Source organism: Cervus elaphus, chromosome 5, assembly GCF_910594005.1.
Source record: "Cervus elaphus chromosome 5, mCerEla1.1, whole genome shotgun sequence".
NCBI classification, from domain to species: Eukaryota; Metazoa; Chordata; class Mammalia; order Artiodactyla; family Cervidae; genus Cervus; species Cervus elaphus.
In genome coordinates, this window is record NC_057819.1 from 2635202 (window position 1) to 2653499 (window position 18298).

Genomic DNA, 18298 nt, shown 5'->3' on the forward strand with positions numbered 1-18298 from the left:
AATAGATGGGGAAACAATGACAGACTTTATTTTTTTGGGTTCCAAAATCACTACAGATGGTAACTGCAGCCAAAAAATTAAAAGATGCTTACTCCTTGGAAGGAAAGTTATGACCAACCTAAACAGCATATTAAAAAGCAGAGACATTACTTGGCCAACAAAGGTCCATCTAGTGAAGGCTGTAGTTTTTCCAGTAGTCATGTATGGATGTGAGAGTTGGACTACAAAGAAAACTGAGCGCTGAAGAATTGATGCTTTTGAACTGTGGTGTTGGAGGAGACTTTCAAAAGTCCCTTGAACTGCAAGGAGATCCAACCAGTCCATCCTAAAGGAAATCAGTCCTGAGTGTTCATTGGAAGAACTGATGTTGAAGCTGAAACTCCAATACTTTGGCCACCTGATGCGAAGAACTGACTCATTTGAAAAGACCCTGATGCTGGAAAAGATTGAAGGCGGGAAGAGGAGGGGAGGACAGAGGATGAGATGGTTGGATGGCATCACCGACTCAATGGACATGAGTTTGAGTAGACTCTGGGAGTTGGTGGTGGACAGGGAGGCCTGGTGTGCTGCAGGCCATGGGGTCGCAAAGAGTCGGACACAACTGAGCAACTGAACTGAACTGAACTGAGGAAGATATGTGTCAAAACATGGCAGTCTGAGCGATCAGAGCCAGGGATGGGTCTCAGATATGAGATGAGGGCAGTACATAACAGGTCAGACCTGTTGTTCTCAGAAGCTCAGAAGTGACCACAGGAAGTTAACCAGAGTGAGAGCAGAGCAGCGGTGATGGCCGCAGCAGGGAGGGAACAGGGCCGCTGTGGGTCTGAAGCACCTTGTAAATACCAGTGTTTTGGTGAACGGTAGCACAGTTATAATCAGCCTCATCCTCAGGCTGCAGCCCAGAGATGAGCAGGAGCCCTGTATTGGCCAAGGCATCCTTGGATCCAGGAAGTGACTGGGGACCCCGGAGCCCTGGGGCTTATTGGAGTCTGACTTGAACATCAGGAGGCCCCGGGGAGGGCTCCCTGGCTTCTGCTGGAAGTAGGACATTTGGTAGTCACCAACACTGTAGCCACTGCCCAGGGTGCAGGAGAGTCTGGCTGATGCTCCCGGAGACGCGGAGAGGGAGGCGGGCTGAGTCAGCACAGGATGGGAGTCGGAGCCTGCAGACACAGACACGGGGGCGACAGGGCAGGAGCTGCAGGAAAGGTTCCCGGAGTCTGCGCCCCGGGGGCTGAGGCAGGCCGGGGACCGAGCCCTGGTGCGCGGGGCCGTCACTACCTGTGCAGAGAGAGGAGCTCGAGCAGGAGAGTCCAGGCCACGGTGCCCACAGGACCCTGGTCCCCACAGAGGGCTGGGCTGCCCCAGGCCTCCTGTTCTCCCCCAGCCTCTAGCAGAGGAGGGGCTGAGATGCAAATGGGGTCCACCCAGGGCCCACCCAGCCCCTCCTTGCCCCTGGTGCTGGATGGAGCTCAGCTCACAGCCCAGACTCAGAGGGTAGAGGGGAGTTCCCTCCTGGGAGCCCCTGGAGGAAGCACCTGCTGAGACCACACTGGTCCCTGCTCAGGGGACTCTGCAGTCAGAAAGGACACATGGCTGAGTCCCCCCAGGAGCACACACCCCACCCCCAGCCCAGCTCCTGGAGTGAGTGGTGCTCCCTGAGCAGCTGGGCAGGGACCCCAGGGCAGTCCCACAGCGCCCCCTGCCGGTAACATGTGGGAAAATTTTGTAGAGAAAGGGAATGAAATTGAGTTTTCTAAGAAGGCACATTTGTTCTAGTAGAGAAAATAAGTAAACAGATGAAGATGCTTAGAAGAAACAGAAAATTTTATCATAAAATTACACTACAAAAAGACATAATATATCCTTATTTAGCGTAAATATCTAACAAACTTCAGGAGTTATATGCTTCCCATACATTTGATTTGTATTTTTTTCAACACTGAAAAAGATGCAAAATTTGCAGTTCTTTGAGAAAGCAGTTAAAGTATTTTACATACAACCCATAAATAAAACACATAAGAGGGAAATTTATAAGACTTCCCTTATGGTCCAGTGTTTAAGGATCTGCCTGTCGATGAAAAGGACATGGTTTCAGTACCGGATCCAGGAGGCTCCCACATTCTGCAGAGCAACTCAGCAGGAAAGCAGAATTGCTGAAGCTCCATTCCCCAGAGCTAGTGCTCTGCAACAAGAGAATCCACCCCAATGAGAAGCCAGTGCACTGCAATGAAGAGCGGCTGCACCTCCCCACAACCAGAGAGCCCAGGAGCAGTGAAGACCCAGCACAACCATCAATCAATCAAGTGTAAAAAACAACCTGACAACCAAACCAGTAGAAGGGAATGTTACAAACCACTATCATTAAGTATTGATCCAAATACTCTAAACAAAATGAAAAATTAGAAAATTAGAAAAATTCTAATATCAGATTAAGAAATTGACAGTGTTACCAAGTGTTATTTTTTCAAATATTTTTATTTTATATTTTATATTAAGACTCTCAAACATAAATTTACAGAGTAATCCAGTTCACACACTCCCAGCCGCCCCCGACCTCTTCGGGCTCTTCTTGTGTCTCTGGACCCAGGGCGTTTGCCGAGACCAACCTGGGGGCATCCTCCTTGTCCAAGGCTACTGAGGCCGCCCCAGGGAGCAGCCTGGAGGGAACCTGGTGACCCTGGTGCTTGGTGGGCAGTGGGTCAGTGACGGCAAGGGGAAGGTGGGGGATCTGCTAGTGCAGGACACCAACGCTCTGTGCCACTGCCAGGGAGGAAATAACGCTGGCCTGAACAGTTGTAGATTCTGTGGAGGGTGATTTTCATCTTTTACCCAGTGGAATAATTACCCAGTGGAATAATTCAGGCTCCCAGTGGAGCCTGAATATTACTGCATTCATTGGAAATGATGTGGTAATTCATCTAGCTGGATTGTTTGAGGAAGCAGAAAAAAACATTCAAAAAGGGAAAGGTCTGGAAGGCTGGGACAAAGGCTTCTCATACCTGCCAGAGCTCATATTGTGCTTGATTTTCATCAAACAGCTGGTGGTATCCAGGAACAACAGAGAGGAGAACAAGCAGGAAAAAATTTGGGTACCACAAAAAGGGCATTTGCCCCCATTTATTCTTCCAAAGAGGACCAGAGTGGACTTAGGATATGCCATCTTATTTCCGACTTTGATGGCTTTTCTGAGAGGTCCCAAGTTCTGGCTAACCACTACAAATCTATATACCCCACTTTGGAAATAGACGTTGAAGATGAATTCCAAAAACTCAAGGGTTATATGGTAAGGATGAAACCAACTGCAAGATATATGGAGTTTAGTTTCTATATGAGGCTTTCCATGGACCATCAATGAAAACCTTGGTAGAAGGTGCAAATGCAGAACTGCTAGGTATTGATTTTGAAATTTATCCTTTCATAACCTCTTTGAACTGTACAGTTGAAGGTTTTGTACTGGCTTGGGTATGCCCCCTTAAAATGCTGGAGAAGTGTATGGAGTTGTGAAAGCTTATACAGCTAGAGTTGGAATTGGTCCCTTTCCTACAGAGCAAGACAATGAAATTGGAGAATTATTACAAACAAGGGATAGAGAGTTTGGTGTAACTACAGGAAGGGAAAGAAGATCAGTCTGGTTGGACCTTGTTTTGATTAAATATGCTCATATGATTAATGGATTTACTGCATTGGTACCCAAAAGTTTTGGTATTTTGGACAAATTTATGGAAATCAGAGTTGAAGTTGCATACAAGTTAGATGGTGAGATTATAACTCATTTCCCAGTAAACCAAGAACTCTTAATTAAATGGATTTAAATATAAGACCCTCCAGAATGGAACACACGGATATAAGAAGCAAAGACATTTAATGAACTACCTATTAATGCCCAGACTTGTTCGATTTATTGAAGATGAAGTTCAAATTCCAGTTAAATAGATTTGCTTAGATACCAGAGCCTATGATTCAACTCTTTTAAGGATTTCCAGTGATACAAGAAGCATTGCTGGAGAGGTGGGGAAAGGACTTTCTTAAATATTTCATTTATGATCTACGAGTTCTAAGAATAAAGACACTGAAATGAGTTTAGGCCCTACAGTCACTTCCAGTCTTTCAAGATGGATGACTGGCATGGAGATACACTTTGGCAATTTGGCAATTTCCTTAGCTGGCATAACTGACAAATCATTTGTTGCTCCTCCTGCTCATGGTGTCATATTTTCTTTTAATTTTAATAATATAATCAATGTTGTTTGAAATCTAAAATAGAATTACTTTCAAAAATGAAGTTTTCCTTCATTATTGTTGTGTGTTCATAGGTTTTATCTCTATTGAATAGTAAGAATAATTAATGCAGTTTTGCACAAATATTTTTACATTCTTACTGGTCATTCAATTCTGTCACTGTAAACTTTGTTGTTCAAAAAAATGATGAGAGGAATCCTGTAAATGTTTGTAGTGATATAAATTCTGTTTAAATTTTGAACTGTTCATTTTCCTTTGAGACTGGCACAAATTTGAGCTTTGGTGGTAGGCGTGTGTTATACTCAAGGGTCCTTTAATTTGTACAAAACACAAAACATGTTTCTCTCTGTGAATTATTTAACACATTGAACATTTAATTAAACATTAAAAGGAAAAAACTGTTTCCTAGAATAACTACTGCAATGTTAAAAAAACTTAGTCATTAAAAGACCTGTTGTGATAAAATAAATAAATAAATTTAACACCAATAACAGCAAAAGCTACATAATATTGAAACACCTAGACATCTTAGTAACATCCTAGTACACACTAGGAGCATACACACCTGACTCCACACAGGTCACCCTGCAGAGCCTCTGCCCACAGCTTTGTCTCCTCCTCTGCACAGATGCTCCCAGGAGCCACCCACTCCTTAGAGACACCTTCTGATTCTCAGCTTCCAGCAGCCCCTCCCCGACACAGACTCGGCTAAGACCTCACATGGACCAGGAGATGGGAACCGAATCTGAACTGTTGGGTGCGGACCAAGAGTTCTAGGGGATGGGCCTCACGGAGATGAGGGTCCCCATCATGGAGGAAGGTTTCAGAGTGCCCTGAGTAGTTTCCCCACTGGTTGGCCCACCACCCATTCTGAGACTCAGCATTTTGGCCCATGCTAGCCATGGGCACCTCTTCTAACCTCTGGGATGTCCTAGCCCCCATTCAGAGTGGCCCACTGTACAGCAAGCTTTGCTGATGGTACCCCCAAGAGAGTGGGCTGAGGGGCATTTCTAGGTCCACCCTGGGCACAGGAATATGCTTACACTGGGACTCTTGTCTCCTTGGAAACTGACCTTATTCCAAAATGTACATCTCCGTTCGCTGTGGCCCCACAGTCCAGACCTGCCTGCGGTGCAAATCCTATGTGTATGTGAAAGGACAGTGAAAGGACACTCAAGTGGTGACATGAGGTACTCTGTGAGCCATACATTCAGGGTGAGGACAGGAGCTCAGGATTCAGGGTCACCTCCCATTGGTCTGAATTCCCCTGTGAGCAGCATGACTGCCATCCCAGCTGAGCACAAACAGTCAGCCATGTCCTCAGGCTGGAGCCCAGGGATGGTCAGGGGTCCTGACGGACTTGAAACCGGAGGACTTCTCTGAGATAATAAGGACTGCTTGTGACTCCTTTGGGTCAGGAGTTTGGGGACCCAGCCAGGGTATGACTGCAGCCAAGATGCAGAAAATAACATAAACTAGGACATATTGAGGCAAAATCTAAGAGAAAATAAAAAAGAGTTCCTGAAGTAAAAATGTACAGGAAAAAAATTAGTTTATGTGACAAAATTGGAAAGAGGTTCAGATGTAAAATCTCGAAGAAACTACAGGGTTCTGAGGAAAAACTCTGAGAGAAAGTAAAAGGATATGAGTTAAAATCTGTCAGTAAGAAATAAGGCCTGAGGAAAAATCTGACAGAAAATAGAGGGTACTGAGGTTAAATCTGACAGGAATTAGGGGGTTAAGAGGAAAAATCTAACCAAAACTAGGGGCTTCAGAGGTAAAATTTGAGAAACTAGGGGGCTCAGTGGTATAATCTGAGAAACTACATAAAATTGAATGAAACTAGGGCATTCCAAGGTAAAAATCTAACAGAAACAAGGGGGTTCTGAGGTTAAAAACTCATAGAAACTAGGGGTTCTGAGGTAAAATTTGACAGAAACGAAGGGATTCTGAGGTAATATCTGACAGAAACTAGGGATTACTGAGGAGAAATGTGACAGAAACTAGGGGCTTCTGAGGTGAAATCTGACAAAAACTAGAGTGTTCAGAGGTAAAATCTGACAGAAACCAGGGGATTCTTAGGAAAACTGACAGAATCTAGGGTTTCTGAGGTGAAATCTGAGAAACAAGAGGGTTCTGAGGTAAAATCTGACAGAAACTAGAGGATTCTGAATTAAAACCTGACAGAAAATCAGGAGATCCGAGGTAAAATCTTACAGAAACTCTGGGGGTCTGAGGAAAAATTGGACAGAAACTAGGAGGGGTGTGAGAAAAAATTTGACAGAAACTAGGGGATTCTGAGGTAAAAATCTGAGTAACAAGAGGGTTCTGAGGTAAAATCTGACAGAAACTAGGGGATTGGAGGTGAAATCTGACAGAAATTAGAGATTACTGAGATCAAATCTGACAGAAACTAGGGTTTCCTGAGGTGGAACCTGAGAGAAACTAGAGGCTTCTGAGGTGAAATCTGACATAAACTAGGGCCTTCTGACGTAAAAATCTGACAAAAACTAGGAGGTTCTGACATAAAATCTGACAGAACCTAGGGGGTTCTAAATAAAATCTGACAGAAACTAGGGGGTTCTGAGGTGAAATTGACAGAAACTATGGTCTTCTGAGGTAAAATCAGACAGAAAGTGGGATTCTGTTGTAAAATCTGACAGAAACTAGGGTGTTTGGGTAAAATCTGACAGAAACTAGGGAGTTCTGAGGTAAAATCTGACAGAATCTAAGAGGTTCTGTGGTAAAATCTGACAGAAAACAGGCAGAACTGAGGTAAAATCTGACAGAAACTAAGGGGTTCTAGGTGATATATGACAGAAGCTATGGAGTTCTGAGGTAAAATCTGACAGAAATAGGGGCTTCTGAGGTGAAATCTGACAGAAAGTGGGATTCTGCAGTAAAATCTGACAGAAATAGGGGCTTCTGAGGTGAAATCTGACAGAAATGATGGGCTTCTGCAGTAAAATCTGACAGAAACCAGGGGAGACTGAGGTAAAATGTGACAGAAGCTAGAGGGTTCTGAGGTGAAATCTGACAGAAACTAGGTGGTTCTGACATAAAATCTTACAGAGACTAGGGGCTTCTGAGGTAAAATCTGACAGAAACTAGGTGGCTCTGACATAAAATCTTACAGATACTATGAGATTCTGAGGTGAAATCTGACAATCTATGGGGCTGTTATGTAAAGTCTTACAGAAACTAGGGGTTTCTCAGGTAAAATGTGACAGAAACTGGCAGTTTGTGAGATAAAATCTGAAAGATTTGGTGGTTCTTAGTTAAGTCTGACCAAAATAAGGAGATGGTCTGATATAAATCTGACAGAAAGAAGTGATTCTGAGGTAAAAATTTACAGAAACAAGGAGTTTCTAGGTAAAATCTGACAGAAATTAGGCTGTTCTGAAGTAAAATCTGACAGAAACTAGGGGGTCTGAGGTAATATCTGACAGAACCTGGGAAGTTCTGATTGAAAAACTGACAGAAAGAAGGAGGTTCTCAGCTAAAATCTTAGAGGACATAGAGTCTTTCTGTGACCCAAAACGGCACAGGCCTACCAGGAAGCCACACAGCTGAGGACAGAGACCTCATGCCCCTCCCTTTGTGTGTAAAGTAAATTCATCATAGCAAGTGCCCTGTCTGAACTATAAATGATCCCAGTATTATAGTGTCGAAGCCTACTCTGCTCATCAACTGATAGGCCAATGAATTGGAGGAGATGTTCTGTGGCAAGGAATACGACTTTATTCGAAATCCTGGCTCATTGAGAAGATGACATATGAATGTCTCAAAATAACCAACTCCTCAAGGTCAGAATGCCAGTTTCTTTTATATAACCAGAGAGTGATGTGGTGAGGAACTATAGTCAAAAGGTAGAACAGAGAGGGATAGGCTGTGAAGAAGCAAAGTAAACAGGGCCACCAGTCTTTAAAACATCTCGATGAAGGGCCAACCTTTGGAAGGACTATGTTAATCCCTTCCTTTCACAGGTGAGCAAGGTCAGATTATCTCTCCATGACCATAATAAAGGCACTTTAGTTTAACGATCAGTCAGAGGGGTAGAATCCTCCAATTGTCACTTTTCAGTCAATAAATCGTGTCTGACTCTTTGAGAACCTATCGACTGCAGCACGCCAGTCTTCCCTGTCCATCGCCATCTCACGGAGCTTGCTCAAACATCCTTCAAGTTGGTGAGGTCAACCAACCATCTCATCCTCTGTCATCCCCTTCTCCTCCTGCCCTCAGTCTTTCTCAGCATCAGGGTCTTTTTCAGTGAGTTGGCTCTTCGCATCATGTGGCCAAAGTATTGGAGATTCAGCTTCAGCATCAGTCCTTCCAATGAATAGTCAGGATTGATTTCCTTTAGGATTGACTGGTTTGATTTCCTTGGTGCCCAAGGGACTCTCAAGAGTCTTCTCCAACACCACAGTTCAAAAGTATTAATTATTCAGCCCTCAGCATTCTTTATGGCCCAAACCTCACATGTGTACATGACTACTGGAAGAACCATAGCTTTGATTATAAGAACCTTTGTCAGCAAAGTGATGTCTCTGCTTTTTAATATGTTGTCTAGGCTGGTTATAGCTTTTCTTCCAAGGAGCAAGTTTCTTTTAATTTCCTGGCTGCAGTCACTGTCCACAGTGATTTTGGAGCTCAAGAAAATAAAATCTGCCACTATTTTCACTTTTCCCTCATCTGATTGCATGAAGTGATGGGACCAGATGCCATGATCTTCATTTTCTGAATGTTGATCTTTAAGCCAGCCTCTTCACTCTCCTCTTTCACTCTCATCAAGAGGCTCTTCACTTTCTGCCATGAGGGTGGTATCATTTGCATATCTGAGGTTGTTGATATTTCTTCCAGCAGTCTTGAATCCAGCTTGTGATTCATCCAGTCCAGCATTTTCCATGATGTACTCTGCATATACATAAAATAAGCAGGGTAACAATATATAGCCTTGACGTACTGCTTTCCCAATTTTGAACCAGTTCATTGTTCCATATCTGGTTCTCACTGTTGCTTCTTTCCCTGCATACAGATTTCTCAGGAGGCAGGTAAGTTGGTCTGCTATTCCCATCTTTAGGAATTTCTCACAGTTTATTGTGATTCATACAGTCAAAGGTTTTTACATAGTTAACAAAGCAGAAGTAGATGTTTTTCTGGAATTATCTTGCTTTTTCTATAATCCAACAAATGTTGACCAAATTTGATCAATGTTTCCTGTGCTTTTTCTAAATCCAGCTTGTACATCTGGAGTTCTCAGTTCACATACTTTTGAAGCCTAGTTTGAAGGATTTTGAGCATGTCTTTGGTAGCATATGAAATGAGTGTAATTGTACAGTGGCTCCTCCAAATAAAACACAAATGTCAGTGAAAAAAAAATATTCCCTTACTTACACCCTGAAATCCTCTTTAACTAAGTATTGGAGCCAGTAAAGGTGAATATTTTTCTACAGTCTCAGATCCACTCACAGTCAAGCTGCCCATGTGCTTTGACTCCTTGTTCAAGTCCTGGCTGTATTGCTCACATTATCTTTAATCTGTCAACCAGAAAAGATGCACAACTTGAGAGTTGCAAGTTAAGCTTTATTTGGGGCAAAATGAGGACTGCAGCCCAGGAGCCAGCATCTCAGATAGCTCTCAGAGACTGCTCCAAAGCAGCAGTGGGAGAAGATCAATATATAAGTTTCGGATAAAGGAGAAGTTCAATACCATTAAGCACTCATTTCACAAAAGGTTTTTTGTTAGTCATGAGGATCTGATGTCACCATGAAGGGATTTAGTACTTCTCTAGATATGAGGAGATATCAATGATTGAGATCATAAAATCTGTTCCTAAAAACATCAGTTCAGTTCAGTCGCTCAGTTGTCTCTGACTCTTTGCAACCCCATGGACCGCAGCATGCAAGGCCTCCCTGTCCATCATCAATTCCCGGAGTTTACTCAAATTCATGTCCATTGAGTCGGTGATGCCATCCAACCATCTCATCCTCTGTCCTCCCCTTCTTTTTCTGCCTTCAATCTTTCCCAGCATCACGGTCTTTTCCAATGAGTCAGCTTTTCGCAACAGGTGGCCAAAGTATTGGAGTTTCAGCTTCAACATCAGTCCTTCCAATGAACACTCAGGGCTGATCTCCTTTAGGATGGACTGGTTGGATCACCTTGCGGTCCAAGGGACTCTCAAAAGTCTTCTCCAACACCACCACTCAAAAGCATCAATTCTTCAGCGCTCAGCTTTCTTCACAGTCCAACTCTCACATCCATACATGACCACTGGAAAAACCATAGCCTTGACTAAACGGACCTTTCTTGGCCAAGTAATGTCTCTGCTTTTTAATATGCTGTCTAGGTTGGTCATAACTTTCCTTCCAAGGAGTAAGTGTCTTTTAATTTCATGACTGCAGTCACCATCTGCAGTGATTTTGGAGCCCAAAAAATAAAGTCTGACACGGTTTCCACTGTTTCCCCATTTATTTGCCATGAAGTGATGGGACCAGATGCCATGATCTTAGTTTTCTGAATGTTGAGAGCTTTAAGCCAACTTTTTCACTCTCCTCTTTCACTTTCATCAAGAGGCTCTTTAGTTCTTCTTCACTTTCTGCCATAAGGGCATTTCATCTGCATATCTGAGGTTATTGATATTTCTCCCAGCAATCTTGATTCCAGCTTGTGCTTCATCCAGCCCAGCATTTCTCATGATATACTCTGCATATAAGTTAAATAAGCAGAGTGACAATATACAGCCTTGATGTACTCCTTTTCTTATTTGGAACCAGTGTGTTGTTCCATGTCCAGTTCTAACCTTTGCTTCCTGACCTGCATACAGGTTTCTCAAGAGGCAAGTCAGGTGATCTGGTATTCCCATCTCTTTCAGAATTTTCCAAGTTTATTGTGATTCACACAGTCAAAGGCTTTGGCATAGTCAATAAAGCAGAAGTAGATGTTTTTCTGGAACTCTCTTGCCTTTTCAATGATCCAGAGGGTGTTGGCAATTTGATCTCTGGTTCCTCTGCCTTTTCTAAAACCAGCTTGGGAAAGACTATATAGAAGAGGATCTGACTCAAGTCTGAAGCAACAGGACAGCCAGACCCAGGAGCTCGTGGGGGTGATATGGAGGCATCACAGGTGGAGAAAAGTCACACATTGATGAGAACACAGTTTGCCCAAATCCCCTGGAGCAAACTGAGTGGTTTGTCAGCTGTCTAGCACACCTGCAGTTTCAGGAATGGACGTCACACAGCATCCCCCGCTGGCCATAGGGGCCGCATCCTCTGGTCACTGTGATAACAGTACGTGGGGCAGTGTTCTTTTTGTACTGTCATTTTTCCCCTGATGTCACTACCTCAGATAGAGTGAGTAGAGGCCTCAGAAGATCCACCACTGGAACAGTGATGCTTTCACATCTGAATTTTTATTTCGATAGAAGCATATTATTTTTAAACTGTCAATCTCTGTCAACTGTACCCCTACAGCTCCAACCTTGCCGGCTGTTTCCAGACACTGCACAGATACGTGAAAGGTCAGTTAAAGGGTACAACAGAAACACAAATGGGAAAATACCCTGTATGCATGTTTTTAAATGTTTTTTTAAAAAACTTTTTTTATATGGACCATTTTTAAAATTTTCATTGAATTTGTTACAACATTGCTTCTTTTATGTTTTTCAGGGGGAGGGCGGTTGGCATGAGGCATGTGGGGGTCCTAGCTTCCTCACCAGGGATCGAACCCGTACTCCCTGAATTGGAAGGCAAAGTCTCAACCACTGGACCCCAAGGGGAGTCCCCAGCCTGTATGCATGTTGAGCGGCACAGGGAAGTTGGGCCAAAGAAGCCTCAAGAAATCTGATGCCTAAGTTTGGATCTGTAGGCCATCAGGTGGTCTCCATGGCAGAGAGTAAGAAAGATCCCTGGAGTGAGATGTCAGGGCATGTACCAAAGGCAGAAAAAGAGGCAAGAAAAAGGTGACTGATGATCTTGGTGAATGGCCACTCAAGGGCAGAGAGGTGGACCCTCTGAGCACGTGACTCCAGCACCTCCAATTAGAATAGAAAAGGAAAATCTGGGAATAAGTCTATCCCCTTAGTTAAACCTTATTCCTTTTTACCAATTTTTACCCTGTGTGAACGTATATAACTTTAAGTTGCTGCAAATATATTCACAATGATAACTATACACTTACCAATTGTGAGGTCCAGTCACTTTTACTCATTAGTTTCAATGCTCCTGAATAGCATATACTATTTTTTTGAATAAAAATTTATTTTTATTGTAATTGGAGGCTAATTACTTTACAATATTGTATTGGTTTTGCCATACATTGACATGAATCCACCACGGGTGTACATGTGTTCCCCATCTTGAACCCCCCTCCCACCTCCCTCCCCATCCCATCCCCTGGGTCACCCCAGGGCACCAGCCCCAAGCACCCTGTATCATGCATCGAACCTGTGCTGGTGATTCATTTCACATATGATAATATATATGTTTCAATGCCATTCTCCCAAACCATCCCACCCTTGCCCTCTCCCACAGAGTCCAAAAGACTGTTCTATACATCTGTGTCTCTTTTGCTGTCTCGCATACAGGGTTATTGTTACCATCTTTCTAAATTCCATATATATTCATTATTATTCTGTATTGGTGTTCTTCTTTCTGGCTTACTTCACTCTGTATAATAGGCTCCAGTTTCATCCACCTCATTAGAACTGATTTAAATGTATTCTTTTTAATGGCTGAGTAATATTCCATTGTGTATATGTACCATAGCTTTCTTGTCCATTCGTCTGCTGATGGGCATCTAGGTTGCTTCCATGTCCTGGCTATTATAAACAGTAGCACACACTCTTGTCAGTAGGAACTCACCTCTTGTCTTTTCACAGGCCAGTTAAACAGTGCTCTGAGTTTCCCCAGGTGACTGGTGAGGCTTGGGGAGCTCAGAGTTTGTGTCTCACTTCCCCCCTGGCCTGAAGCACTGCGTGAGCTTGGGCTGCTGTTCCAGGCTTAGCAGGATTAGTCAGCCTCCTCCTCCTCAGTTTGGAGCCCAGAGATGGTCAGGGAGGCCACCTGCCTGACCTGGAGCCAGAGAATCAGGCTGAAACCCCTATTATGTTATAGTATACTGGACTTCTCTGGTGGTCCAGGGGTTAAGAATCTGCTGGCCAATACAGGGACATTCAGTCCCTGATGCAGGAAGACTCCACGTGCCGCAAAGCAGTTAACCCCATGCACCACAACTGCTGAGCCTGCTCACCCTAGAAACTGCTCCCCAACATGAGAAGCCATTGCAATAAGCCTGGCAGCACAGCTAGAGAGCAGCCCCGGCTCCCCACAACTAGAGAAAACCCACGTGCAGCAACGAAGATCCAGCACAGCCAAAAATAAATCACTAAATAAATTAAAATGTTTTATATATATGCATAAAAATTATAGTGCACTATAGCCACTTTCCTAGTGGCTCATACGGTAAAGAATCCATCTGCAATATGGAGACCTGGATTCAGTCCCTGGGTTGGGAAGATCCCCTGGAGAAAGGAACAGCTACCCACTCCAGTATTTTTGCCTGGAGAATTCCATGGACGGTACTCTCCATGGGGTCACAGAGAGTCAGACACAACTGAGCTACTTTCAATTTCACTTTCATACTATAATACGGACTATATGTTATAAATTGTATATCATATGTAATATGATATGGTATAATGTAAATTATTTATTGTATTATATATATACAATATTATATAATAATGATGCCCTTGGGGATCCAAAGAAATAAAATTCCGCACCACAGAAGACCACAGAACCAAGCTATTTATTTTAGAACAATAAATCTCAAGAAAAATTGAGTATGGCTCCCAGTCTTCTGCTGAATAACTTACAGATCATCACCTATGACTCCACAAATGTCCCTCCTCACAAGGACACAGTTGCAAAGTCCCCAGTGGGGAGCAAAAGTCTCCTGCCCTCAGGCTTGGGGTTCATCCACCTGGGAGCAGCTAAAAGCAAGGTACCCACTATTGGTTCCACAGCACCCCCTGCTGGTTCAAGTCGAACTCCCTCTACCCACAGAGCTGGTAATCCTGGGACTTCTCTTGTCACAAGATGTTACTGATGCTGAAACTCCAAAACTTTGGCCACCTAATGCCAAGAGCCAACTCATTTGAAAAGACCCCGATACTGAGAAAGATTGAAGGCCAAAGGAGAGGAGGACAGCAGAAGATGAGATGGTTAGATAGCATTACCAACTGAATGGACATGAATCTGAGCAAACTCTTGGAGACAGCGAAGGACAGGGGAGACCGGCGTGCTGCAGTCCATGGGGTGGCAAACAGTCAGATATGACTTAGCGACTGAACAGCAGCAATGAGAATTTGCAGCCCACATCGTTTTCATGACTCCAACAGATCAAGCAATGTCCTGGCCTTAAGGTTGCAACAATAAACACATGACTCTTGATATAACTTTACAGGACTCTGGTCTCCCAAAGGAGGAAGAACTTGTTCTAGTTCTAACAAGTTAGCAGAAAGGACGTTTTAAGGAGAGGAAATAGAAAGCATAACACCTCTGTTGTATTTAAGGTCAAGGGACACCCAGGAGGTGGCAGAAGTCTGCAGTGTGTGCCACTTGCTGATGGTGGTAAGGTGGGGAAAGCCTAGGCAGATAAAGAAAGGAACAAGAGAGGCCTGTATGGGGGGAGGGGTGCTTTATGTGACAGGTAGCAGACAGAGGCGTTGTGACTGCAGCAGTGAGGTGAGAGGACACAGGGGGTGATGGAACCGTTCCCAAAGACCAACCTAGGCCCCTACCTGCAAATGCAGGGCTTTTAATAATTTTATTTGTTTATTTATTTTTGGCTTTGCTGGTCTTCATCATTGCACGGGCTTTTCTCTAGTTGCGGAGAGAGGGGCTACTCCCTAGTTGCAGTGTTCAGGCTTCTGGTTGTGGTGGCTGCTCTTGTTGTGGAGCACGGGCTCTAGGGTGCCCAGGGTTCAGTAGCTGCAGTGAGTGGGCACAGTAGTTGCAGCTCCAGGCTTTAGGGTACAGGCTCAGTGGTCGTAGCGCATGGGCTCAGTTGCTCCTCAGCACGTGGGATTTTCCCAGACTAGGGAAGCCCCAAACAAACACAGTTGTCAAGCCAACTCTTCTATATAGATTTCCCAGAGAAGGCAGGAGAACTCGCTTCTCTTCTAGGGTAATAAAGTAATAAAGCTCCTTTATTAATTTTTCAGACTGGTCAATGTTCAGGAACTGTAGACCCACAGGTCTCTGAGGTACCCTGGTTTCCAGACTCCTCCTCCTCCCTCCCCATGGGCCTGAGATGAGAGAATGTGAGTGCACGGCTGGAGGAACTAGAGAGGATGAAGTCAAATAGCTTCGAGAAGCAAGGGCTTCAGAAGGCCGGAATGCAGCACCTTGAGCCTCCATCCTGCGCACAGGATGAGGTAGGAGCTCAGAAGGCAAAAACTCCAGGCCTATAGTTGGAAGACAATGTGATGCCCAACAGAAATTCCTTACTCAGAAAGAAAAATGATCCAAAGGAGACCTGCTACTTGGTGGGTTTATTTATTTGGTGAAGGAAAGTTATAAATATGGAGCTTCCCAAATCCTTTCCTGCATGCTGTATGATGGTTTTAGACTCAGGTTCACAGGTCTCTCTAAAAAGTGACATTTTCTTACCTTACTCTAAGGTCAAAGTTTATTTTTTTTCCTAGTGATATCCATCTTTTATGCTCAAAGTTTAGTTAACTTGGGACTTCTATGGTGGTCCAGTGTTTAAGGGTCCATCCCGCTAGCAGGGGGCATGGGTTTGATCCCTGGTCTGGGAACTAAGATTCCACATGTTTCAAGACAAAAAAAAATAAAAATAAAAAACTATTTTTAAGTAAATAAATAAATTGATTAATTAAAGTGTGCAGTTTGATGAGTTTTTTTGTTTTTTTTTTTTTAAGGTTTAGGTAACTTAGCCATACTCCTATTTTCTATATAGGGCCCGTTTGATTTCCCTCTTGGCTCCTATTGAGGCTTTTATTTCATCCATGTTACTTCTTGATCTGCATTTAAATGGTCAGAAATGCTGACAGACAAAGGGGACACTTTAAATGCTGACAGATGTTGCAGGGGATACTTTACCCAGGATAGGGTCTCTGGGAGAGTGTGGGGGGTAATAGTAATGACCTGATGAGATGCCTCAGTCTACAGATCTCCATTATAATCATGAAATGGCCAGCAAAATGGTGGCCTAAGATATTCCAAGATTTCATTCCCCAACAGAAACATCAAAACAAGCAAAGCAGAATGTTATTTGAGCTCTGAAAAACAGTGAAAAGTTGACAGCAATCAAGCAAATGTTCAATCAAGAAAAAGACATCTTTAAAATGGTACAAGGGTTCATGAGGTGACATCAGCAAGACGTTGGAATAGAAAGTCTCCAGCTAGTATCCCCCCTCAGCAACAAAAATTCAGTATGGCTCCATGGGCAAAAGTACTTTTGGGAATCATGTGAATCCCTGATGGAGTCCAAGACCAGGGAGAGGCACTTTTAGAAGGTGAGCCCATGCCCAGGTCATTGTCTCACTGACTGGGGTCCCGTGTACAGACCTGAAAACAGATGCAGGAAAAGGATTTAACACATTTTAATGATTAAAAACTCTCAGCAAAACAGGCACTGAAGGAACTTATCTCAACTCAATAAAGGCCATATCTGACAAGCCCATAGCTAACATACTCAGTGGTGGAAACCTGAAAGCTTTCCTTCTAAGATCAGGAGTCAGACAAGGGTGCCCACTCTCACCACTCCTATTCAACATAGTACTGGAAGTACTAGCCAGAGCAATTAGGCAAGAAATCCTAAGAACTCCACACACACACAAAAGTTGTTCAAACTAATAAACAAATGCAGTAAAGTTGTGGGATATAAAATCAACACACAAAAATCAGTTGCATTTTTAAACACCAACAATGAACTACCTGAAAAATAAATAAATGAAATAATCTCATTTACAATAGCAGCAAAAAGAATAAAATAAGAACAAATTTAACCAAGGAAATGATAGATCTGTATACTGAAAACTATAAAACCTTGATGAAAATAACTGAAGAAGATATAAATAAATGGGAAGATATCCCACATTCATGGACTGGAAGAATTAATATTGTCAAAATCTCACACTTCCCAAGGCAATCTAGAGATTCAATGAAATCCCCATTAAAATACCAGTGATATTTGTTCACAGAAATAGGAAAAAATATCCTGCCACAAAAGTTTTCAAATAGATAATGAAATCTTGAGAAAGAAGAACAAAACTGGAGGCATGACACTCTGGGATTTCAAACTAAATTACAAATCTATAGTAATCAAAATAGTATAACACTGGGGTAAAAAAGAGATACATTGGCCAATGGAACAGAATCAACAGCCCATAAATAAACCCCAGAAAATGGTCAATTAATCTTTGACAAGGATGCCAAGAACACAATGAAAAAGGATAGTCTCTTCAATAAACGGTCCTGGGAAAACTGCATACTACATGCCAAAGAATTAAACTGGATCCCTATCTTTCAACACTGAAAAAAATTAACTTGAAATGGAATAAAGATTTAAATGTAAGACCTGAAACTATAAATTTCTAGAAGAAAATATAGGGGGAATCTCCTTGACCTTGGTGTTAGTAATAACTTTTCTGGATATGACATCAAAAACCCAGGCAAGCAAAGAAAAAAATAAATGCAAATGGGACTACATTAAACTGAAAGTTTTCTGCACAGCAAAGAGATCAGTCAACAAAATGAAAAGGCAACCTACAGAATGGAGAAAATATTTGTAAACCATATATCTGGTAAGGAGTTAATATCTAAAGCATGCAAACACTCATCAACTCAAAAGCGGAACTAGGGACTTCCTTGGTGGTCCAGTGGTTAAGAATCTGCCTTGCAAAGGAGGAGATTCAGGTTTGATCCCTGGTCAGGGAATTAAGATCCCACATGCAGTGGAGCTACCGTGCCCTTGCACTCTTGAGCCTGTGTGCCACAACTAGAGAGTCCATGCACCACACTGAAACATCCAG

General features: G+C 43.1%; 1 pseudogene; it reads left to right on the forward strand.

The window, feature by feature from the left end:
* Positions 1–1592: 1592 nt before the first annotated feature.
* LOC122695685 lies at positions 1593–3936 on the forward strand (annotated as a pseudogene).
* Positions 3937–18298: the final 14362 nt, after the last annotated feature.